General features: G+C 38.9%; 1 protein-coding gene across 3 annotated transcripts in view; it reads left to right on the top strand.

Annotated features, from left to right (window-relative positions):
• Positions 1 to 23,766, top strand: part of LOC129397422 (ATP synthase subunit a-like) — a 903,826-nt gene that overhangs the window by 399,441 nt on the left and 480,619 nt on the right. The window contains exons 10-11 of one of the 3 annotated variants that reach the window (XR_010111616.1): positions 17,869 to 18,043; positions 23,107 to 23,198. The exons of 1 other annotated variant lie outside the window; for it this stretch is intronic. The gene's annotated coding sequence lies outside the window, so the exon portion shown is untranslated. Of the gene's footprint in view, positions 1 to 2,945; positions 5,326 to 17,868; positions 18,044 to 23,106; positions 23,199 to 23,766 lie in introns of those variants that run through there. One more of the 3 variants, XR_008624792.1, reaches the window with a different exon arrangement.

The raw sequence follows: 23,766 nt of genomic DNA, 5'->3' as shown, positions 1-23,766 counted from the left end.
GTTAATTCTAATTATAGACTTGGAAAGCTTATTTATGAAATCAGGAAGAAAGGAACCAGTAAGTATGGGAGAGAGACAGGAAAAAGTTATGGATATGAAGATACATTTTTGTTAAGGAAGGTTAAAGAAAAGATTTTCGTATGAGAAAGAATCTTGTATGGTAAATTTTTGTACTATAGTAAAATGACTTGTTATTTAAAAAGAAAATTTAGGACAAAACAGAAAGTGTAAGCATGTCATATGAATTTTTTTTTTTTCTGTTTCTCTATCACCTTCATGTACATACAGAGAAAACAGAAGGTTAAAAAGACTAGGGCTGGGCGCAGTGGCTCACGCCTGCAATCCCAGCACTTTGGGAGGCTGAGGTGGGCAGATCATGAGGTCAGGAGATCGAGACCATCCTGGCTAACACAGTGAAACCCCGTCTCTACTAAAAATATAAAAAATTAGCCCGGCGTAGTGACCGGCGCCGGTAGTCCCAGCTACTCGGGAGGCTGAGGCAGGAGAATGGCGTGAACCTGGGAGGCGGAGCTTGCAGTGAGCCGAGATGGCTCTACTGCACTCCAGCCTGGGCGACAGAGCAAGACTCCGTCTCAACAAACAAACAAACAAAAAGATTAGATAGTAAACTATTCTTTAAAACCTGATAGAAAATTAGAGAAATCTGGCAAATTAACATTGCCCGTAGATAAAGCTCTTAGCCTTGATGAAGGTAAAATAAGAAATATTGTAAAGAAATGAATTAACAGTTTGACAATCCTTTTTTAATATAGTTAAACATGAAGCCAGATTTAGCATGCTTTTAGATTGCTTTATCTACAAAGCAGTACAAGCAAATTTCACATAAATGCTTATATTGCTTTGTAGATAGTACTAACACCAGGGTACTTACTAGTCATGTGCCTGAAGTGAATTCTTTTTTTTTTTTTTTTGAGACAGAGTCTTGCTCTGTCACCCAGGCTGGAGTGCAGTGGTATGATCTCAGCTCACTGCAGCCTCCACCTCCCAGGTTCAAGCGAATCTCGTGCCTCAGCCTCCTGAGTAGCTGGGACCACAGGCACACACCACCATGCTCGGCTGATTTTTGTATTTTTGGTAGAGATAGGGTTTCACTACGTTGAGCAGGCTTGTCTCAAACTCCTGATCTCAAGTGATCCTCCTGTCTCGACTTCCCAAAGTGCTGGGATTACAGGCGTGAGCCACTGTGCCTGGCCTGAAGTGAATTTCTTAATGGCATGAAATGTATAGTGGTATTGGTGGACATAAAGACATTAATTTGTGTACCAGGAACAAAATATTCTGTGTGTGTGTGTGTGTGTGTGTGTGTGTGTTTGTGTTTGTAGGCTCTGGGTAACACCATAACGTCCAATGTTAAATTGAGTAAGAGAAAAATTTAGAGTGGATTTTCTGTTTATGTTTCTCCTTTTAATTTTCATTTATTTGCTGTTTGTTCACCTTTGGGTTTCACCTATACATACATATATATATAAAGCCACCGACATTTTTAGTTTCTAATGGAAGGCTTTTATTTGGTTCTATAGTAGTTATTTTGTTTCATATGCATTTCCAACAATTCATCATTTGCTCTATTTATCTAAAATTCCTAAGCTACCTTTGCCATGCCTCCAAAAAAAGATAGAGCACACCAGCCATTTAAAATTGGATTGGTTTTGCTTACTTCTAATGATCTAGAGAGTTTTAAAATAAAGACTTATTTTTATAAGTTCTGAACAGCAATAGTACACTATTTATTTTGTTATTTGGAAAAGTAGGTGAGAATAGAAATTTTTAAGTATTGTTTTTTTCCAAGGTAATTTAATTTAATCAATAATTTGAGTTGGTTTCAGATCTTTTCCTTAAGTAATGAGGACAAACTGTGATATGGGTACAAAGTTTTAATGTTGAGGAAACGTTGGCCTTGTCCTTAAGGAAACTATATTAAATAGGATTTATCTCAAACTACTTTAGTTGTATTTACCATTATTAAAATTTAGTGACATTCTCTTAGATTAATTAGCAATAAAAACTTGTGAAACTTTCTAGTGGTTTTTAAATTTTTATCCTAAGTCTTTTATTACTGATGATGGGCCTTCATGTGTACACTTGAAAATAAAATATGTACAAGTGTGGCTCTGGTTTGAAGATTCTATTGATGATAGTTACCTAATCAGGTGTCACTATTGTATCTAGAAGCCAATCTTGGAAATATGTGATGATGCCTTTTAATATGGCTGAAAAGAAATCATTGTTTGTTCTTACTTTGTCCTTGTTTTATAGTATTTAAGAGAAAGAAGATTATTTATCCTCATTTTGAATTTCAAAAACTAATATTTGCATATACTACTTTTTTAATGACAAAGAAAAATGTTAATTGTCTTACATTGATAAGTCTGGTATAGGACCGATCACATTTTTCATGCTTTGGTCACAGTTCTGTCACTAGAGTGCTAGTGATTAGGTATATGCAAGGAGTAACCTAACTACTTTAATACAATGGTTTGAAGTGCTGTAGATGGTAACTACTAGACACCAAATCACAGTGTTTTAATTTGTGATATGTTAGAGAGAACAACAGGACTTGCTGCTGTATTAGTAAACTGAAACACTAATTTCTAAATGTTCCTTTTTATGTCTTTTATGTCTCTAAACATTTCATTAAATATTGTCTTCTATTCTTAGCATAAATGTATATACTATACTTGATCATTTATATCATAGACAGAAACTTATTTTATAGCAAAGTAGTCTATCTGCAAATTGTGGGTAGAATGCTCCTTTATTATAATTTTATTTCTGTATTGCTTTCATAGTGTTTTGATTAGCACTTTGGCTAAATGAATAACTGTTTTTTTCAATGACTTGTGATTCTGTTTTGACCAAATGTATTGATGCTTTTAACATTTTTGATAGATGTCCTATTAACTAATCTTTGTGCTAAATTACAGGGCTTTGACTCCTGGGTAAATCTAAAACACTGACACCAGTGCAAGCCTCATCTGTAGACCTGGGAGAAGGTGACAATCAAAATGAACTGCTTTCATGAAACACAGGGCCAAAAATTAAACTATTTAATTCCTCTAGAATCAGGGATTATTACAGAAGAGATAGTGGGGGCTTGAGATTGTAAGGGCCAATTTTGAAGAATAAAATTAGTTCAGACCCTCCAATTCAAGGATGGGCACACAGATGCCTAAACAGTTGACACATTGAGGAGCTTTGGCTCTTTAACTTCTTTAACTCAACAGGTTTAACAAAACACTTAAATGTGGGTTATCTATGTTATTAAACATCATAGTATCCCATAACACTCCTCCTCAGCATGAAGCAGCCGGAAAGATCTATGCCCAGATTCCCCATGATTGAGGAATTGATAAATAGAAAAGAGTAACTGATACTGGCCCAGTTGTCCCATAGAACTGATGTTTATGGTTTCTTGAATGAACATAGAAATCGACCCTTCCAGTCTTCAAACTTGAGAAACTTACATTTGTCTTATCTGAGTTCCTTTCTCAGGAAACTAAACATCAGACCTTCCAGAGAGTATCAGTGAACTGAAACTCACCAGATCACCACATCTAGACAATAAGACACCAGACCCCTCTTCCGTCATGATTGCTTAACTGACCACCCGGCTTCCTGTTGGCCTAACACCTCTCCCTTGCCCCCATCCCCCAACTAATTGCTGTTTTCCCACACATAGTTACATTTCTGTCCTGCTATAGAAAACCTTAATTTTAGTTGGTTGGGGAGATGCATTTGAAACCGATATCCTGTTTTCCTTGGCTGCAGAATCTGAATAACCTTCTTCCCTGGCAATACTTGTTGTCTCAGCGATTGGCTTTCTGTGGAGGGAGGAATGGGACTTAGACTGAGCCCCTGGTATTTCAGTAACAAAAGTATTCCCTGATAATCTTCCTTCATGTTTATCTCCATATCAATATCTCCTCACTGGGAAATCTAGCCTGGGGCACTTTTGGTTTTCTATCTAACCACTTTAAGAAAGTATAAAAAGAATGTGTGCATCGTATGCATTTATGAAATTTCTGGTATGCTCAAATCTTGCATATGACAGATAGCTCTCAATTACCTATGCTCTAGTAATCAGAAATAAAAATTAGTTGTTTTGTTAAAAGTGATATAGTGCATGGGTGATTGCAACTTACTAGGAGCAATAGTGGCAAAGACATTTGCCTGTGTACACAGATTCTGAGATGTATTTTCTAATCAAGAGAAAATTGGTCTTATAGAAACATGTGTTGATGCAGATCATTCTATTTGATAGGTCTTGAGAATGTCACAGACAATTTTACTGAGGAAACTGCAATCGGTAACATGAGTTTGATCCTCGGCAGAAAATTCTGAAAGCAAGATGTAGTTAGAAATCTTTGGCATCTAAGCAACAATTCAGGAAAGGTGACCAACGTTAATTACAAGTAAACAAATTTTATTTCCCAGCCTCTCTCAATGGAGAGTTACTTGAACAGTATTTATTTTTCAAAAGACTGGAAATAGATGCAGATGGCTGAGGCTCCAACCCTGATTTGTCCATTACCTTTTTGCATGTTTTGTGCAAATCCACAGCCTTATGATTATCACTGTTCTTACTGGAATTATTAGCAAATAGTTTTGTAATTTCTATTATCCAAATATCTTATCACCTGATCCTTGCCTAACACTTCCGTTTCACCCCTTGTGCTCCTTTCTTGCCCATGTCCTTCCCATCCTACAAACCACATATGTAGCTTCTGATACTGAAATATTCTCTGTGCTCCTGCTCCAAGAGACATCAAGGGGTTAAGAGGGTGAACCCTGCAGCCAGCCGAGTCCCTGCATTTTCTCTGTCATTTCCCAACTGTGTGACTTACAGCAAGTTACTTACCCTCTGGTGCCTCAGTTTACTTATCTCTAAATAGAGATTAATATCAGCATCTACGTTATTTGGTTGTGACAAGGATTAAGTAAAGAGTACTTGTTTCATAGTAGCTCAAGTATTCTTTGGTGCTTTATTATTTGTTAGCAATGACATGTTCCTGTTTAGGAATTCTGCTGCTCCATTTTGCACTCTGAATCTATTACTGTGTGAGCGTATTTTTCAAATTCTACTTTATGAGTATGTATGATGAAAGGTATTTGATAGAGTACTTGCACGTATAAATTATTGCATAATTGTTGAGAAATTAATGAAAATTTTATTTAAAATGTTCCTGTTGCCTAGAAACAGCATAGATGCCGAAAAGTACTTCTCCCAAGTTTGTATTGAACAACTGAGAGATGTATGTGAATTCGTTTCTTTCCATTAAAAGAATTAAATGTGTAGAAGACCTAAAGAAAGGAAGTCTCTTTTGTTTTTATTGTGAATGACCCAGTACAGAGAGAATATGAATATTCTGGAATTTTCTGGTAATTGGCCCCAGGTGGGACTCAAGAGGGGGTGCTGACATGCTCAAGGAAATGGAAATGCTCTCACATTAAGTTAATCACTCTGGCTGTTACTACCACTAAAGGGATCACCCTGTGCTCGGTACTGCTGCTATGTCCTTGTCTCTCATAAATTGCAGAAAGGCTGCAGGAAGGCTTTGAAATGTAGATTTTTTTTTTAGGGATTAATGGCACCCTTATTTGTCTAAGTAATGGACTTTTCATGATGTATTTTAAACTTATTGAGCATTAGTTAATTGCTATAATACATGTCAACAATGTGACTAAAGCTATTTCAATTAGATCAATTGTCTGATTAAGTGGTTACCAGTTAGCTTCCCAGGTAGTTTTTCTCCTCAAAGCCCTAAAAATAACATCTTTACAGAATTTCCCAAAATGCATACTGTAAGCCAGTTGCCACAGCCAAAATGGAATTATTTACTCAAGCATTTTATTTGCATCTGAATGTTTGGCAGTTGTGGAGAATAGCAACAAAACAAATAGGGGAAAATATTTGAAGATAATTTGTCCTCTTTTGACACTTAATTTGCTATCACACATTGAGTTTAAAATCCTCAATGTGATCTACAGAATTTCAAAACATTCCCTTTGTTTTTTCTTGACTCTTCATTAGCTTTCCCTGACTTCCCACAGACACTGCATTCTATGAACTTCCTTCACATTTAAATCTTTATTATCATAATCCCTTTGAGAAAAAACTAATAAACCAACAAAAAAATGCATCAGTTAACTAAAAGCCCACCCAAATTTTATAAATTTGTAAAACCCAAGAATATTACTTGGTTCATTCCTGTTCAGTCGACAAGTCAGTTAATGTATGTTGCAAATTCATCATTTTCTTGTTATTCTTTTTCTACTACTTTAGTCTGAGCCTCATCATTCTCTGCCCACATTACTGCAATAGCTTCTTAACAGATCTCCCTGTGTCTAGTTTATCCCTTCACTAGGTTCTTCTACTCAGCATGGCCAATGTAATTCCCAACTTTCATCTTGGTCATTTCTCTGCTTAAAAACTAACATGCCTATTATTTATCAAAAGGAAGCTCTTCAGCCTGTCTGACTTAAAGTCAAAGACTGAGTTCTGGCCAGTGGAATGTGGGCAGAAGGAATGTGCCCATATCCCTGCCTGAACCACAAAACCTCCCATACCATTTACCACATGCTCTCTGTCTCTATCATCTGCTGGCTAAATGGAGGGCATCCTGTGGAGAATCCTGAGGTGATAGGCAATGAAAGAACCAACAGATTAAAATATCAAGGTCCCTGAATAGCTTCATGGTGCAGAGTATCTCGCCTCCACATCCCACTCCTGCCTTAGACTCAGACGTAAACAAGAATGAAAAGTTCATTGTGTGAAAACAGTGAGGCTTCTAAGATGGTTGCTGAAGCAATTAGCCCATTAGCCTAAGATGTATTGGTTTTGCAATAACAGTGTTGTTACTGCAAATCGAGATTAACAAATTTATTGGGAGGTTAATATGTGGGTTTTGAACTTTTCCTATGCAGTTTTTGTTAGTTCTATGCTTATGGTTTTTGAATCTAAAAGGCTTTTTATGTTTATAATTCTTTATGCTAATTATTTTAAATCTCATTTTGGAGTGCTTGAAAATAATGTTTATTCATTTATCTATGCAATAAACATTTAGCATCTATTATGTCCTAGGTACTGTGTTTATACAAAGAGAAAGGAAGAAAAGGTTATTATTTCTGTTTAAAAAAAAGGATTATATTACAATCTTATATAGAGACTTTTTGCTACCTAATTTTTACTCTCAGCATAAACTCTCAACAACAGCGTCACATCTCTCTGGATCCCAAGTGACTAGATTCTGATTTTCAGGCCTTATCTGAGACACTCAGAATTGTTTTGCTGCCTAATTTTTCCTAGGGTTTGATGCTAATGAAATAGGTTTTTTGATGTTAATGAAATAGGTTTTTTTTTCATTATTAATTGTGAAGGAGGAATTCTTTTTTACTGAATTCCCACCCAAGTACAGACAGCATAGATTTTCTTTTGCAAGCATTCATTACTTTAGGTATTCCTTTCTACAGCTTGAACACTTTGATGGTAATGTCATGGTAGAGGAGGCATCTTCTCTCTTTTGGCAGTTGACTTTTTGAAGTTAGATGATTAGGTCCAGAGACAGGGAAAGGAAATAGTACCTTCTTAGCTGGCTCCACTACTGAATTAGTGTGTAATTCATGATCATTTTTCTTTCTAACCATCCTTCTTTTTTTGCTGTCATTTGATAAAGTTTATCTCTTACCCAAGGGCATAAAACTGGCAATGACTAGTTCACCACTTTTGACTACATGTTTGGACAAAATATAGGAATTTCAAGAGAGTCTTGATACTTTTTTAAAAAAATGTTGGTGCTATTAGGAAGCAAAACATTTGTTCATTGCTCATATTCCCTGTAATTTGAAAAAGAGAAGTGTGTGTGTTTGTGTGTGTGTGTGAGACAGAGAGACACACACACACACACACACACGGTGGGGTGGGGGGGTACTTTAGATTGATTCCTAGTTTACTAGAAATGCTGACTCATGAGTTAACAGATGAGCTCAGTCAATGTCATCCTCAGATGTGTGTAAGACTGTTAAGCATAATATTCCTTTCACAACCTTTCTAGGTGTGTGGAGCAAAAGGGTGGGGATGGGGGTTGAGGCATGTCAAGAAAGGTCAAGAGATGGGGGAAGGGTTTTAAAGAAACCTGGTGACTGGTTTCTGAGCCTGACTCTGGAATCTGGCTCTAGGGATCAGCCACCATAGGCACCACACACTTAGTGTGTTTTCTCTGTACTTTAATGGGCTCAGTAAGAAGATGACACTTATCACATCCTATTGTCATTAGCTGTTGGTTTGTCTTCCATGTTTGAAGGAAAAGACCATGTGTTACTCCCTTTCGAATCTTGAAACAAACACATTCCATAGAGTTTTGGTGACTAAGGGAGTAAATAAGTAAAGTGAAGGCTACATTTGCCCGATACTGTAGAAAAACAGGATGATGTAACTGAACTAAAGACTCTATTGCCGTATGAATTCTAATTTCCCTATCTAGGCTTCTATAAAATAAAGATAGGAAAGGAAAACACATAGTACTGAGAAAGATGAATGAAGGTTGAGACAATTTAAATGGGAAGGGATGGGTGAAAGTTAACCAATAAAGAGAACAGAAGAGATTGAAAAGTAAGAGGAAACAGGATTTATAAGATGAGATAGAGAAAGAGCTATGAAAGACATTAAAATGTTGGTGGAATCAGCCAGTAAGCATCCAAGATTATAGTCAAGTAGTTGCTTGACCCACGTAACAGGATGTTGTAAAGATGTAGTACAGTAAACCACAGAGTTTCTCAGAGGGAAGCTGCTCTGTAGATAAGAAAGCCCCATTATTTTGTATTATTATTTTCCTTTCATGTTGAGCGGATGTACCAGTGACAGTTGGAGTCTCCTTTCAGCCAAATAACTCCCATATGCTACATAATGCTGCTGCTGATTAAAATCCTATGGAAGATTCAGGCTGTATCTGGAACAATAACAGTCTGAATTCGATTTATCAGTCTTCTGGGGAAGCAAAGATAATCAAATTTCCCCCTTCAGCAACTTTGGGACCAAGCCATTTGCTGAGATGACAATGGATGTGAGTCTCGCACTTTCAGTTTATACACCTGCTGCCTGTTAATCACAAGTTTCTGACATTTTTCTGAGTTTTTTTCCTTCCTATTCAAATCTTACAGGCTTTGTCATTTAAAGGCAAGGGCACTTCTGTGAAAACTAGTTACAGAAACATGCATGAAAAATTAGGGAGATCTGTAGGGAGACAAAGTTATGGGCGATAGGAGGAAAAACACAATTTTGTCAGAAATCTGGATTCCAATGTGCTTCTTAATTTTTTGGTATGTGACCTGAACAAGTAGTTTAAGCCCTCTGAGCTTTAGTTCCCTCATCTGTAAAGTGGATAATGATCTCGGCATCAGAGGGTTGCCTTGTAGATTAAATTACATGATTTGCATTTGACTGAACATTCTGGAAAAATCTAGGTAATGAGAACTGCAAAGAACTCTGGGTACAAATACTCCATTCAAACCCGTGCACTACCGAGACTTGACCAAACTTTAACATGGCCAATATCTACCTAAGGCCTGTCTCTGGGACAAATCCAGCCCTCTTTTGAGTGCCTGTCTTGAAAAGCTCTGGGCTGTCAAAAGAATTTTCCCTTTGTTCTACTCAATATCTGATGATAGGTCTCCCTTTCTTAGAATGTTTATCAAACAAACAAACAAAAAAATTGGAAATCCTTTCTCTGTTTCTTTGAGATGTATTTGTATTTCATACAATTCAAGAGTGTCTTTCTCAAGGGCCTGAAAGCCATTCCTTTGAAATGCAGTCATCAGGAAGGATAGTCTCTGTTTTCCAAGCTCTGTAAGAGAACAGAATCCTAACTTCAGTAGTTGCCAGCCAGCAGACACAGCTGGCCTAATGGCATTTATACTGACTGACTGTAATTTTTCACTTGACTCCCTGCTTTAAATTGCCCAGTCACCTCTGTGCAAATCAGAATGCAGCTCCGCTCTTTCTCCTAGTGTTAACAATTACTGAATAAAATCTGTTTTCACTACTTTAAACTAGTGTCCAGTTTGGTTATCTTTGACACTAGAGACTGGCTTTGTGATAACACCTACCAAACCCCTGCCTCAAATTTCTTTTCATGGTAAATGTGTGCATATGTGTGTGTGTGTATTTTCTGAAGGAGACGGTGAGGTTGAGTCTTCTCAGGATAGTTCATGGAAAAAAAAACAAAAACCTGGAAAAAAATGAAAAGGTTGTCTGTTTTCTGCATCTGGTTCTGAGGAAAAGGACCGAGGGCTAGTTTATGTTGTAAATTTTTAAAGGTCACAAGTAAAAGTTAAACATGCTTTCATTATTTTAGCTTAAATCAAAATGAAATTTAAAGTGGATGCAGCTTTAGGCAATGCTGGATGCAGGGGTTTAAAGGATGAAATTAGAACTCAGTTTCTTCCTTTAGATCATGCTGTTCAATAAAGCACTCTGTGATGATAGAAATGTTCTATATCTCAACTGTCTAATTCAATTGTCATATGTGACTATTGAGTACTTGAAGTGTGGCTAATGGCCAACTGAGAAAATAAACTATTTCCATTTATTCTGAATCAGTTCAAATGTAAAACACTGCGTGGTGGCAACTCTGTTACTGAGCGCCATTCTAAATTATGCTGTGCTTGCCTCTTCTTGGCTTTATTCTCAAGACAGACTGTCTTTGTGAGGCATCTAGATGGCTCCTGGAGTGTCCAGACTTAGCCAGTTTTTTAAAAAATTGTGATCTCACAGAAGGAGAAAAACTATCCCTCCTTCAGAAGCCTTGTCAACTTCTGATTGACCTTGCTTAGGTAAATCATTGTGTGCAAGAGGATGGACACTCATAGTGTAGTCTGAGTCACATTTTATTGTGGATCATTCAATTCACTGCCCTTCTGGAATAGTTTTGAGTTCAGAGGAAACCATTATTAAATAGTGGCTAAGGAAGAAGTGAAAGGACTGTGTGAGAAAGGGCAAAAGCAGTGACACCTTGTGGCCTGGTTGGTTTTACCAAACCAAGCCTGGGTCTGCTTATCCGGCACAGTAAAACCAAACATCCACACTGAGGTTTGCAGCAAGAGAAAGCATGGTGTTTATTTGCAGGGTGCCAAGCAAAGAGAATTGGACAGCTAATGCTTAAGACCTGACTTCCCTGATGGTTTACAAGCAAGGGATTTTAAAGGCAGGGTTAAATTTCAAAAAAGAAGTTACAGACAAAATGATAAATTAATACATGGAAGTTATACATTGCTTTGGCCCAAAATGGTGGGATATCTTGAAGCAGGGCCTTTCAGGTTATAGGTGGATTCAAAGATTCTTTGATTTGTGATTGGTTAAGAGAGCAAATCTTTGTCTAAAGTCTTGGGGTTAGCAGAAAGGAATGTTGAAGTTTGGCCTGTGGGCATGACTCCAGGACCCTCGGGAAGAAATTTAGAACAAAGAACAGCAGTCAGATTTCAGCCCTCAGTGCCCCTTTATCTGAGATCTGCGTGCCAGTGGATGGCATTTTCTACCCAGTGGGGGTCCAGGTTTCTGAAAAACAACTCAGGAATATATGTTAAGATATTACCTTTAGCTACCAAGGGAATCAAACATCTTGAGGCTCAAATTTCCTTGGCTGTTGTTTTAAGTTATTATCACCTTTTTGCTTATCAGGTTGCTCATTTACTTACCAAAGCTAGCTAGGTACCTGGAAATTTCCTTGAAGGAACTCAAAATTTTTCTTTATTTTCATGCGTGGGGAGTGGGGAGTAGGTAGCACGCCCCTAAGAGGGATCCCTGCTCCATGTTAGTGACAGTGTACCACACAGGGTTAATAATTAGAATTTCGCTCTTCAGTACAGAGAGAATTTGGTACCTGAAGTCCAGGTCAGGAAGCAGCAGAAACCATACAGTTTATAAAGTTTATAAAAGAAACCATGCAGTTTATTTCAGTGTCCTGAAAACATCAGCAGTATCAGCATGTTAGGCACAGTCTAGAAACCTCTTTTGTAGAGCATCATAAAAAGGGTAGGAAAGTTAGACATTAAGCACATAGAGCAAGTCATGTGGCTCCTGTGAACTGCTGTTCTGCTTCATAAGCACATGACAAGCACGCTCCAAGAATTATCAGAAATACCATGGGTAGGGTGGGGTAGAAGCCTGCAAGTAAAGGTGGTAGTTAAATACAGGAAATAAGACTTTAAAATTAATGTGACAATATTCGTATTTAAAGTCTAATAAAGCTGAGACATTTGAATCATACATTTAAGGGCTTAGAACGCTGAAATGCACACATTTTACCCACCGTTTCCAGCACATGCAGACACACACATCTCATATTCAATTCTAGAACAGGTAGATTTTTCTGTGTTTTATTGATACTGGTGGTACAAAGAGATGTGATAGATTTAACTTCATCAGGATTTAGTGTATCCTTTAGAACTATGAAGATTTATTTTCTGAAACCTTGTGTGTTACAAAAATTCACTGTTGGGAACATTGGAAGCAAATCTATAGACTGGGACTAATATTCAGCCATTGTATGAAAATATAACATATTGGTTGTTAAAACATAAAAATGATTATGAACTAGTTTTATACAACATCTTTCCTAAGTCAAATGATCTCCTATCGCTTATTGCCTCACTTCTGTCTCTTGTCACAGTCCAGCAATTAAAGTTTTAATTCCTGACACAGGCAGGGGCCCCCCAGTCCAAGACACTATTCTAAACCAGCTATGTTCTCATTGGTCAGTGCTCATGTGATATGGTTTGGCTTTGTGTCCCTACCCAAATCTCACTTTGGATTGTAATAATCCCCATGTGTCAAGGGCGGGACCAGGTGGAGATAATTGAATCATGGGGTCGGTTTTTCCCATACCTTTCTTGTGATAGTGAGTTCTCAGAAGATCTTATGGTTTTATAAGGGGCTTCCCCCTTCACTTGGCTGTCATTCTCTGTCCTGTTGCACTGTGAAGAGGTGCCTTCCACCATGATTATAAGTTTCTTCAGGCCTTCCAAGCCATATGGAACTAAGAGTCAATTAAACCTCTTATCTTTATAAATTACCCAGTCTTGGGTATTTCTTCATAGCAATGTGAGAACAGACTAATACATCATGTTAGTCAGTTTCCCTGAAATTCCAATTGCCTTTGGCTTCCCAAGGAAAACCAAAACAATCATTTCATGCTCTACCAGCATTTTATTTTTTGTGTGTTGGTTCATCAACCTACATTTTCACTTATTTGTTGATTACATTATTTTTAAATCCTCTGTATCACAGAGATACAAAGTAATGAAATATTGTCATGGGAGCCATCGGGTGTCACTTTTCCAGCTAGAAATTTCTGTGGCTGGTGGAACCTTCGCTCGAGTTTTGCTCGAGGCCCACTGAGCTTGTTTCACCCACTCGGCCTGGCAGGCTGCGCTTGCCTCAGGCTACCAGCCTGGATCCCATGCCTGCCAAGGGTGAGTCGGGGATGGAGTGGCACAGGGTGCATGAGTGAGTGAGTGTGGGGTCTGGCCACTGTGCACAGCCAGGCATGCCGGCTGCTGAAGCAGGGCAGGCAGCTCCAGACGCCGGCTCGAGCACTGACTCCTGTGCAAGCCTGTGGCTGGATCAGATGCACCACAAACAGCTTCCACTGCAGGCACCTGCATTTGGACAGAGGGAACACAGTGGCTCCTGGGAGCTTGAAAATGCCAGAGACCGGAGTCTCAAAGAGGGTGTCGCAGCCCTGGCTTGGGGGGCTCCTATGTCTGGGCTCCCCAAAAGGCCGCAGCTCTTTTCTCCTTCTCATTGCCCACGACTGGTGAGCAGTGGGGACATGTTCCAGCCCTGTTTGTTTTTTATAGCTCTTTCAGTCGTACCATTCGATGGGTCCTGAGTTCTTGTCCCACATCCAGGAAGAATGACGTATGCAGACAACTGAAAGATGAGCAAGGTGGAGAGGAGCTTTATTAAGCCACAGAACAGCTCTCTGGAGACTCAGAGTGGGTAGCTCCTTCCCACAGCTGGTAGTCCCAGCATCTGTGTGAAATCTGGCTGATTCTGGGTTTTTTATAGGCTCAGAAGGGAGGAAGTGTGTGCTAATTGGTTTATGGGTAGCCATGGGTGGGCCTGGAAAAAGCACCCATAAGTTTTCACTCCAGGCCACGGACTCGACCTGGGGCTAACAGCCCAGCCCCCAGGTTCCAGGCCATCCCTGGCTTGAAAGTGGGGCTTCACTGGTGACCTGCTCCTTTCCACCCAGGAACCCGTCTGCCTCCCAATGTCATCAACATGCCGTCCATAGTGCACAAGATGTTTGTGCCAAGGTGTGCCTGCAGGCCTGGGTCGAGCCACTCTCAGTCACTGCCCTGGCCTCCCTCCCATGCTTGTCAGTGTCTGATATGGTTTGGCTGTGTCACCGCCCAAATCTCATCTTGAATTGTAGATCCCATAATTCTTAAGTGTTGTGGGAAGGTCCCATGGAGAGATAGTCGAATCATGGGGTGGTTTCCCCCATACTGTTCTCGTGGTAGTGAATAAGTCTCACGAGATCTTATGGTTTTATAAGAGGAAAACCCTTTCGCTAGGTTCTCATATTCTCTCTTGCCTGCTGCCACGTAAAATGTGACTTTCGCCTTCCGCCATGATTGTGGGGCCTCCTCAGCCACATGGAACTTTAAGTCCATTAAACCTCTTCTTTATAATTTACCCAGTCTCAGGTATGTCTTTATCGGCCGTGTGAAAACAGACTAACACAGTGTCCAAAGTCTGGGGGCGGGGGTCTGAAGCGGCAGGAGGCTGACCGTGTCAGTGCTGCCTGAGGTACACACACTGGCTGGTCGCTACAGCGCCTGGGCTTGGCTAAAACTTTGCTCTTCACCAGAGTGGGTTCCAGGAGTGGGGAGAGGCCAGGGAGTAGGAGCGGGCACTTCTGATCCTGTTGGGGAAGGGGGGTTTCCTGGGCCCCCGAGAGCACAGGGATGCCCAGTTCTGGAGCTGCACCCAGGAGGCTTCAGCTGTGCCTGGGAGCACGGACTCCTGCCCTGCCCTGCTGACTCGGCAGGAGGTGTAGCTCCTGCCTGTTCCTGTCCCACCGTCTCCTCGGAGCACGCAACCCCAGCTGGACTTCCCTCACTGTAGCTGGCAGCTTTGCAGCCGTCACTCCAGATGGGCTGCCGCTGCCATCAATATTTAAGATATGTTGCCTTGTTTGGGAAATCCATAAAGTCTTTGCTTTATGGCAGATGAATATAGTAAAGAAAAGGAGTTAAATTTAATTTTGTAGCGATGTAGTCCATAGCGACAACTGGAGAAAATGCTGCAAGTTTGTTAGGAGGCTAAGTCTTACCGAAAGAGAACTGCCATTGATACCTATAAGATTTAGTCATGATCACAAAATTAGGACTGGATAGGGAGTACAAACAGCTGAGACAAAAACTATGATCGACAGGCACCATAATTTTCAATCAAATAGCCTCAAATCCGTACCTTCAAGTGACAATAGGGATGTATCGCAGGTAGAGAAATTTATGGTGTAATTAGTGGAAGATGTATGTGTGTGTGTTTGTGTGTACTTATATAGTCTTAGCATAAGTGTAGTTATTGGCTTACATAGATGTGTTTAGTTAGTTCCTATTTAAACTGCTATGGAGAATTTTGTAGAGGTTGAGAGATCAAAGGGTCTGGAAAAATGTGGCATTAATTCAAGCCAGATGGGATCAATAATTCTGGAGACAAAACTGTAACTATTGCAAAGCCCAAAACCTTGAGAGACAGAATTTTGCAGCTTTAGACCACTGGGAATAAAAATACGTTGTTTTGCAGTGTGTTGATGGTTTAAATTTTTGACACCTACTGCACTGTCAGTCGGTCTGAACTCTTCTGCCAATTGACAGACACATCATTCTAGAGATGAAGCAATGGATTCAAATAGTTTTTTTTTTTTTTTAACTTTTTTAGATTATCTTTCTTCTTTCCTCAAATACAGATCAAAACCTAGGGAGGTGACTTTTGTTTTCTTTACTTCGTTAACCTAAAACTGAGGAGAATTTTAAGTTTGTAAATTCTGAATGTGAACATTTCAGAGGCCGAATTTCTGTAACTCACAATCATGCCGCAGGACAATAACACATAGCCAATAACTTAGATCTGTGTTCCTTTACTTAGATTTGTTTGCTAAGGAAAACTATGGAAACCGTTGTTTCTTCTGAAAGCCAAACTCAGCATTTGAGAGCATTTAGTATTTAGCCAAGTGGTAGAGCAGCAAACTCATTTTGAGTAAGATATTTAAAGAAGGAGCACCATATGTCATCAGCTGGCATAATTTAACTTGCAAATCACATGTTGGCAAGAGCTAGTTGGCAGCAGATGGCTGAACTCTTGTGTTTCAGACCCCAAACCTATCCTTTCCCATTTTGTGTTAGAAATCTAATTAAAAGCCTTTTTAGCACCATCAGATTAATTATAAACAAGCCTCTTTATCTGGTAGAAAACTGACCTATGTTTATCAGCTTTCCCCCCAAGTCGTCTATTTTCCAAGATATTCTTCAAGAAGTACTTTTCTCCAAGCTCATTTGTTCAAATGAAACACACTTAATCTTTGTATCTTAAATCCCATGAGCTACTTCTTAGGCCAAATATGAGTCACTTATTTACTATTTAGGACATAAACTGCTATTAACTTAAAACTACTTGCTAATTGAATTAGTACCTTTAGTCAATTTGGTGAAATTTGTTGATAGACAATCTTCTTTCAGTTACATATTTTCCATTGAAAACAAGATTTTATAAAGCATAATTTAAAGTCTTTTATCATATGTTGGTACATTAAATATCAGAAAAAAGGACATGTGTTTCATTAATTTGCCTGTCACTCTACTAGTTTATGATAAGAGGACTGACATTTCTGTACCATCTGTTTGTATATGACATAAAAAAGCTATATGTGCTTATTTATGGACCGAAGTATTTAGACAGAGTAAATCCACAAGCATTTGCTCAACATTTTGATAAGTATTAGGTTATTTCTCACAAAGAATTTTGTTATTAGATATTTTTTATTTTAAAATTTTATTGTAAATTGAAAAATTGTAATTATACATATTTTAGTGGTAAACAGTGATGTTATGATATATGTATACAACATGAAATGATTAACTCATTAGTCATAGATAATTAGCATATCTATCACTTCACATACTTGTCTTTTTTTGGTGAAAACATTTAAATATGTAAAATTCAAGAAAAGCATAAGCTTTTATAAAAGGGGTGGGAATAAGTGACTATTTCTTTGCCAACATACGGATGAACTGTACTAGCGGTTAAAAAAAGGAGAGTCATCTTCTGGCTTTTGCTTAGGATGTAAAAGGCTGGTCAGGGCATCCTTTGTACCCTTATAATATAGAAAATAGATCATCTGCAAATTCATAGTTGTTCTTGGATTCATCAGAGAGCTGAGGTTTTGGGGCAGCCAACTAACCCAAAATCTAAAGAAAGATATTCACCTGAAAGAAGACACAGACTATGAGCATTTGCTTTTTTGCAGCAGATGCTGGACCCCATAAAATGTGTTCAGAAGAATGCAACTACAATTTTTGACAAATTGCTAAAAGCTGACTTTGTTTTAGCATGAGTGCATAGAATCCCTGGGAGCTGCAGTCAGAAGGGGAAATTGCAGGTATGTGCATGATCACCACAGAGCTCACCAGGTACTTACAAGGGAGATTAAGAGCATGGTGGGAGTCCTGAGAAAGCCTTCATCTTGATGCAGGCACAGGAGTGGGGAACAAAAGATGTTGTGGAAGAGGAAAAGGAAAAAGCAGAAAGCCTTACCAAGAACCTTCTCCCCTACTTCTCTACAGAGTAAAAGACAAGCTTCTGTGGAAAGGGCAACAAACACTATCACCCTCAGACCAGAGGTGAACATCCTTTGCAGCAAGGTGAAAGAGACACAAAACACCCTCTGCCCTTGAAGGAGAGACAGGAGACGCCTCTGTTGGCTTCTCTGCTGCTTAACAGAAGTCATGAGATGCCTGGGTAAGTGACAAAGGACAAAGGACAGTAATAGCAGTAGCCAGAGTATCAGCATAATTTCCTCGTGCCTGTTCCCCAGACCCTGACATTCAGAGGACCAGGTGACTCCTATAGACACATAAGGGTGTGGAAACTCCCTGACTTAGTTTTCAGCATTCCAAGAATTGCCCCACAAGAAAAAATGGCCAACACGATATCTGCCCACCTCTCGGTGGTTTCAGAGTCTCTGCGATCTTGGCACCTTAAGTTCTAGCAGCTTCAGCCAGTCTCTAATGCCTCAAATCTAAACTTTTTTTATTTTCCCTGTATTTCACGTGGGTTTTCTTTTCCTTGAGTTGCTTGCAAGATGCTTCAACTTAGCCACACCTGGAATATATTACATATTTGTTTCTTGTTTATTTTCCATCTTCTTTAGGAACGTAAGCTCTGTGAAGTTCGGTTACTTTGGCTTCTTCTCTAATAAATCCCCAGTGTCTTGAAAAGCACATGGCAATTGGTAGGCACTTAATAATGTTAAGTAAATAGACAATAGACAGCTGAGTTCACATAGGTAAAACATAATAAAACCACAATTTAAAAATTTTGTTTTCTATCTTGATGCCTACTGACATATATAGTAGTTTCTACATTTACCCATATCTCTGTTGGTACATGTTTTCTTAGTAAAAAGAGTGCATATTTTTAGCACATTGGTTTATTAGTGCATATTTATGTCTTTAGCTATAATCAAGAGGAGATGTATGAATGTTCTTTGAGTTTAGAAAGAGTTACTTTATTCTCCAGGACCCCAAAAAGGTGTAAACAGATTATTTTATGCACACATCTGATTCTTTCCTTTCTTGTAGAGTCCTTTCAAGTCTCTGCAGCTTCATGCTTGCTGACTTCTTTGATCAAAAACTGCACTCATTTTGGAACCAGTTAAAAGGTTGTGTTTTATAGGAAGTCTTTTAAGAGTTTTTTTCCAGGTGACTCAGTTCCTCTCATCTCTGTGTCGGTTCTTCTGTTATAGAACTTATTATATTGCCTTTTAGTTATTTGTTTACATGTCTGGGTTTCCACCTAATTACTGAGCTCGTTACATAAATATCTTTGTATCCTTAGTACCTAGCACACAGCCAGGCGCATAGAAGTATCTTAGAAAATATTGGCTGGATGCATTATTAAGCTGAGAATGTTGTCTAGCTTGGGAGTATGTACATTTTCAAAAGATGACAACAAAATGACACTTTCTAATTTTGGGATTTTAGTTAGCAATTCTCTGTGCATAAGAGCTATTGGGATAGCAGAGAGGCCTTCTCAGAACCACTGGACTCTATTATTCTGTTTATTCCTGAACTTACAAACTTTAAATATCTTTTTATAGCTGATAATTCTATGAATCAGCCTTAACATTCAGAGGTGGGGCAAATGGTGTCATGTAGGTGGTGTAATTTAAAGGAAACCAGTAAGATTTTTCTTCCTCTAAATTTCCTTTATTTGTGTTTGAGATTCCATATATCTATTGCCTTGTTTTAGCTCTGCAGTCATGCTGTAGACTAATCTTAAAACAGAAATCTGTAGAGACATGCATTAATTTATTAACCAGATCATTTATCTTCATGGTAGGAGAAATCTGGAGAGGCAGGAGCTCTGTATACCTGGAGAAAGGTAGGAACGACAGGAAGGGAAGAGCAGAGAAAGCAAGGATGATAATTAGGGACGCCAAAGACCAAATGTGAGTTATTGACACCTCCGTCAAAATTTAATCTTCCCTTGAGGTGGTATTTTTATATAATATTGTCCTAATCTGCCAAAAGAGGTGATGCAAATAGTACTATAAACATCTTTGTGTTTATTTAGTGGAATATTATATGTATTATATTATGATCCAGATGGGGAAAAGATTAGGGTTTCAAAAAGCATATAAAGGCCACTTAGTAACAAATTTACAGAGATGAAAATATCCCAGTGTTTTCTGTTTCTCATTTAACTATTCAAATCACATATGAAGATAGGTGTTTTATCTTATTTTTGCTCTTTTTACCACCACATGGTAATAATTAAAAGACCTTTACTATAAATCACCCAATTGTCTATAGAATTTGGGTTGCTTTTCATAAGTTGATGACAATGTAAGTGTCTTGGACTGTAAGTACTTCCATTTGGCATAATCTTGCTCTATACTTGCAAAATAATATTCTTTTATTGTAGAAATGGACTACTGTCTCTCACCAGCAATCTTTAAAGGATATAGATACAGGTAAAAAGATGGTGACTCAAGGCTTAGATAAGTTGGCCAACACCCACATTCATATCTATAAGCTTTTTCTCTGTATACACTTAGAATATGGAGCTATGTTTTCTATGTATGTGACATAATTAAGTAACCCTAAGCTTCTATGAAAAAAATACATTTTTGCTTTGAAGAATTTATCTAACAGGGGACTCAGCATCTGGAGGGAGTAAGTTATAACCAACCCAAGAATTTTTTGTTAGTTCTTCTGCCCTCATATCCCCCAATAATATATAGAACTTGAACCCATTTCTATCCTTACCCAGTCTCTTTGTCTTCCGGGTGGAACACTAAGGAGCTCACAGTTCTCACTTCTAGGAGACAAAAGTATCCAGGGATTTGAAGCACAGAATCCAGACTTTGTCTCTTAATAACTGTAATCTTGGTCAAGATATCTAATCCCCAGATTCCATCTGCTCATCTGTTAAAGTGAGGTTTAAAAACAGTACCTACCTATAAGGTTGTAGTGAGGGTTAAATAAGATAATGCACACAAAGCACAATGCTGGAAAACAACCAACATTTCATAAATAATAGTTGCTATTATTCTTATAGTTAATGTAATAGTATTCCCCCTTCATGCCCCTCATGTTTCCATGAAGGGGAGAGAATTACTACTTCACTCTCTAGAAAAAATTACAGTGGGTTGGGGAGAGAACCTCTATCCTTTCTCTTTTTATTCCTACCCATGGGTGGGAGAGTGAATAATTTTATTTGGAACATGGAAGTCCTAATGTGTCAATTTCAGCTCCTTATCACTTCCCAGATATAATTTGTCCACAGCACATACAATTCAGGTGTTCCTTTCACCAAGCCTGCCTCAATAGACAAGGCTTGTGGTTATCCAGATATGCCAATGTCTGGTTTAGGATAAAGCCTAAACAAGCCACTTTAACTACAGATCTTGAGCTATATTCTGCAATAAGCTTTATCAGTAGTGTGATCATTTTATATCCATATGTCCAACTTTCCTTTCTTCCTATTTGTTTTACAGTTGAATGAGGAAGGTAAAAAGGGCTGTTTATTTGCTTTCCTGTCCCCCCAAGTTTTTGTTCTCTAAATCATTGCTGTGTCCTTGGGTGCTCTTAACTGCAATTATCACCATGGAATTCCTTTATATTTTGAGCCTTAGGCAGTTTTCTCCATCTGCTGGCTGTGCACTTGCCAGGCAGTGGCCATTGCCCTTATTGAACTGGTTCCAGAAATGCCTTTGGACTGCTCCCATCACAGCTGCTGAGCTGATGTGAGAGATGGTGCTGCCTTAGACACTTTCTCAGTGTTTGTTCCTGCCACTTCCACTGTTGCCATGACAGACATAGGTGCCTTCTCCAGAAGCAGTTAGTATCTTCTAGTCCTGTGCACCCTGTCTGGGCCTCTGGCGCTCTCCTCTGCAACAGAAGTAAGACACTTCTCCAAATATTTAGGACACGCATTGTGTTGAATCTACCCACATTGTGAGAAACGTCACTTTTCTATTCCCATGCACATTTCCCCCCCATTGGAAGCACAGATTTTCTCCTTAGAAGCACTCCCATTATAGAGTACGCACCCTTAATTCTTTCCTTTTGGGTATCTTCTCCCCTATAGTAAGAAGAAACCTTCCTTCTAGATTTAGCTGACAGCTGCTGAAATGAATACCCTGATCAAGGATTGTGAGGCCGGAAGCAAAGGCATATTGTCAGTCATGCAGGAATTTTTTGGCCCATGTTTTGTGCAAACAGCTGCTGCATTTTCAATTTTGAACTTGGCAGACCTTATTTTAAATCTGCTTTGCCAAAAACTGTGGCTCTTTTGCCTTATTTTTCTTTTCTCCCAATTGGAAAAAAAGAAAGGGTCAAATAGAGAGCTAAAGTGGGGTCAATATGGAGTTGAATCTCTAGCAAATGCTACTATGTATTTATCAGCATCACATATTTTGGGGGTATTTGTGTGGCCAGTCCATTTAGGTATGTATGTATGTAGGTATGTGTGTAGGTATGTATGGAGCAAATAAATCATAGGCAACCATGAAATTAATGGTTTGTGATGGTTTTCTAATGTCTGAGGAGATTTCTGGTCTAGTAAAATGCATATATATAAGTTTCCTTGCAACCCTGTAATGGTGTTTATTTCTTTTCCTAAGATTTCTTATATCAAATATTCTTCTTGAAATCATTCGCCACCAGTTTGTTTTAAAAAGTCAGGAAGATAATTTATGACACATGAGACCCAAAAGTCTCCATTTTTTTGTTGTTGCTATTCAATGGTTCCTAATTTCCTACAGAATAAATTTCTAACCTTTATCTGGGTATAAAGGGAATGCCTTTCAATACTCGGCATGAAACTCTTTCCACCTTCCATCCTGGAGCACCTCTTTACCTCTTTCTTGCCTCCTCCTTAACTTCTTTGTCATCTTCCTGTTTCCTGTGCCCATAATTCTAATTGAGTGATTTTTTGGGGGGAACATGTCATGCACTTTTATGCCTCTGAGAATTTCTTCATGATATTTGCATCAGATTTTACTTTAAATTTTTTTTTCTCTCCCTTGCCTGCTTGGAGAATTCATACTCATCCTTCAGGACCCAACACAAACAATACCTTTATAAAGTCGTTAATTGTTCAATATTTCTTCGTTTGAATGTTTGCCTTATCAACTAGTGAGCTCTGCAAGGGTGAGATATAAACTTATTCACCAAGTTCCTTCCCAGCACTTATGCTTATTGTATTGGGGTGGAAAGAGGAAGAGGAAACAGACATCTGTCTTCTTATATGACTGCCTGCTATGGCATCACTTTTCCTATTTGTTATTACCACAGGTATAAACTGTTGCCTAAGGATACAGGGTGTGTGGCTGGTGGCCTCAACAGGCCCCACGGCTCAGGCACTCAGACCCAAGCTGGTCCCTCAGGTATGGTTAGCCCTTGAGATATTCTGTCTCATCTTCTTTCTGACCCCTGCTGGTGATCTCATCCTCAAGCTCTTTCCTCTGGGGCTGAGCTCTGCTTTGTATTGCATTGGTCCATGACCAGCCAGGAGGCTCAAGTGTCATCTACTCTGCATGGCCCAAATGTGTGCGATGAAGGCTGGTACTCCATGTAGCTTCCTTCTTGGCTTATCTCCTTGGCCCTCTCTCCCCACTACAAATAAATAAATTCTGTTTATTCTCATAATAACTTTAGGTGGTATATACTATTGCCATCTGATTTGGTTTGGGTGTGTCCCCATCCAAATCTCATCTTGAATTGTAGCTCCGATAATCCCCACATATTGTTGTGGGAGGGACCGGATGGGAGGGAATTGAATCATGTGGGCGGGATTTTTCCATGCTGCTCTCACGATACTGCATAAGTCTCATGAGATCTGATGGTTTTATAAAGGGCAGTTCTCCTGCACATGCTCTCCTGCCTGTTGCCATGTAAGACATGCCTTTTGCTCCTCCTTCACCTTCTGCCATGATTGTGAGGCCTCCCCAGCCA

The sequence above is a fragment of the Pan paniscus genome, chromosome 2 (genome assembly GCF_029289425.2).
Source record: "Pan paniscus chromosome 2, NHGRI_mPanPan1-v2.0_pri, whole genome shotgun sequence".
NCBI classification, from domain to species: Eukaryota; Metazoa; Chordata; class Mammalia; order Primates; family Hominidae; genus Pan; species Pan paniscus.
The sequence above is the reverse complement of the archived record's forward strand: the minus strand, read 5'-3'. Positions and strand labels throughout refer to the sequence as shown.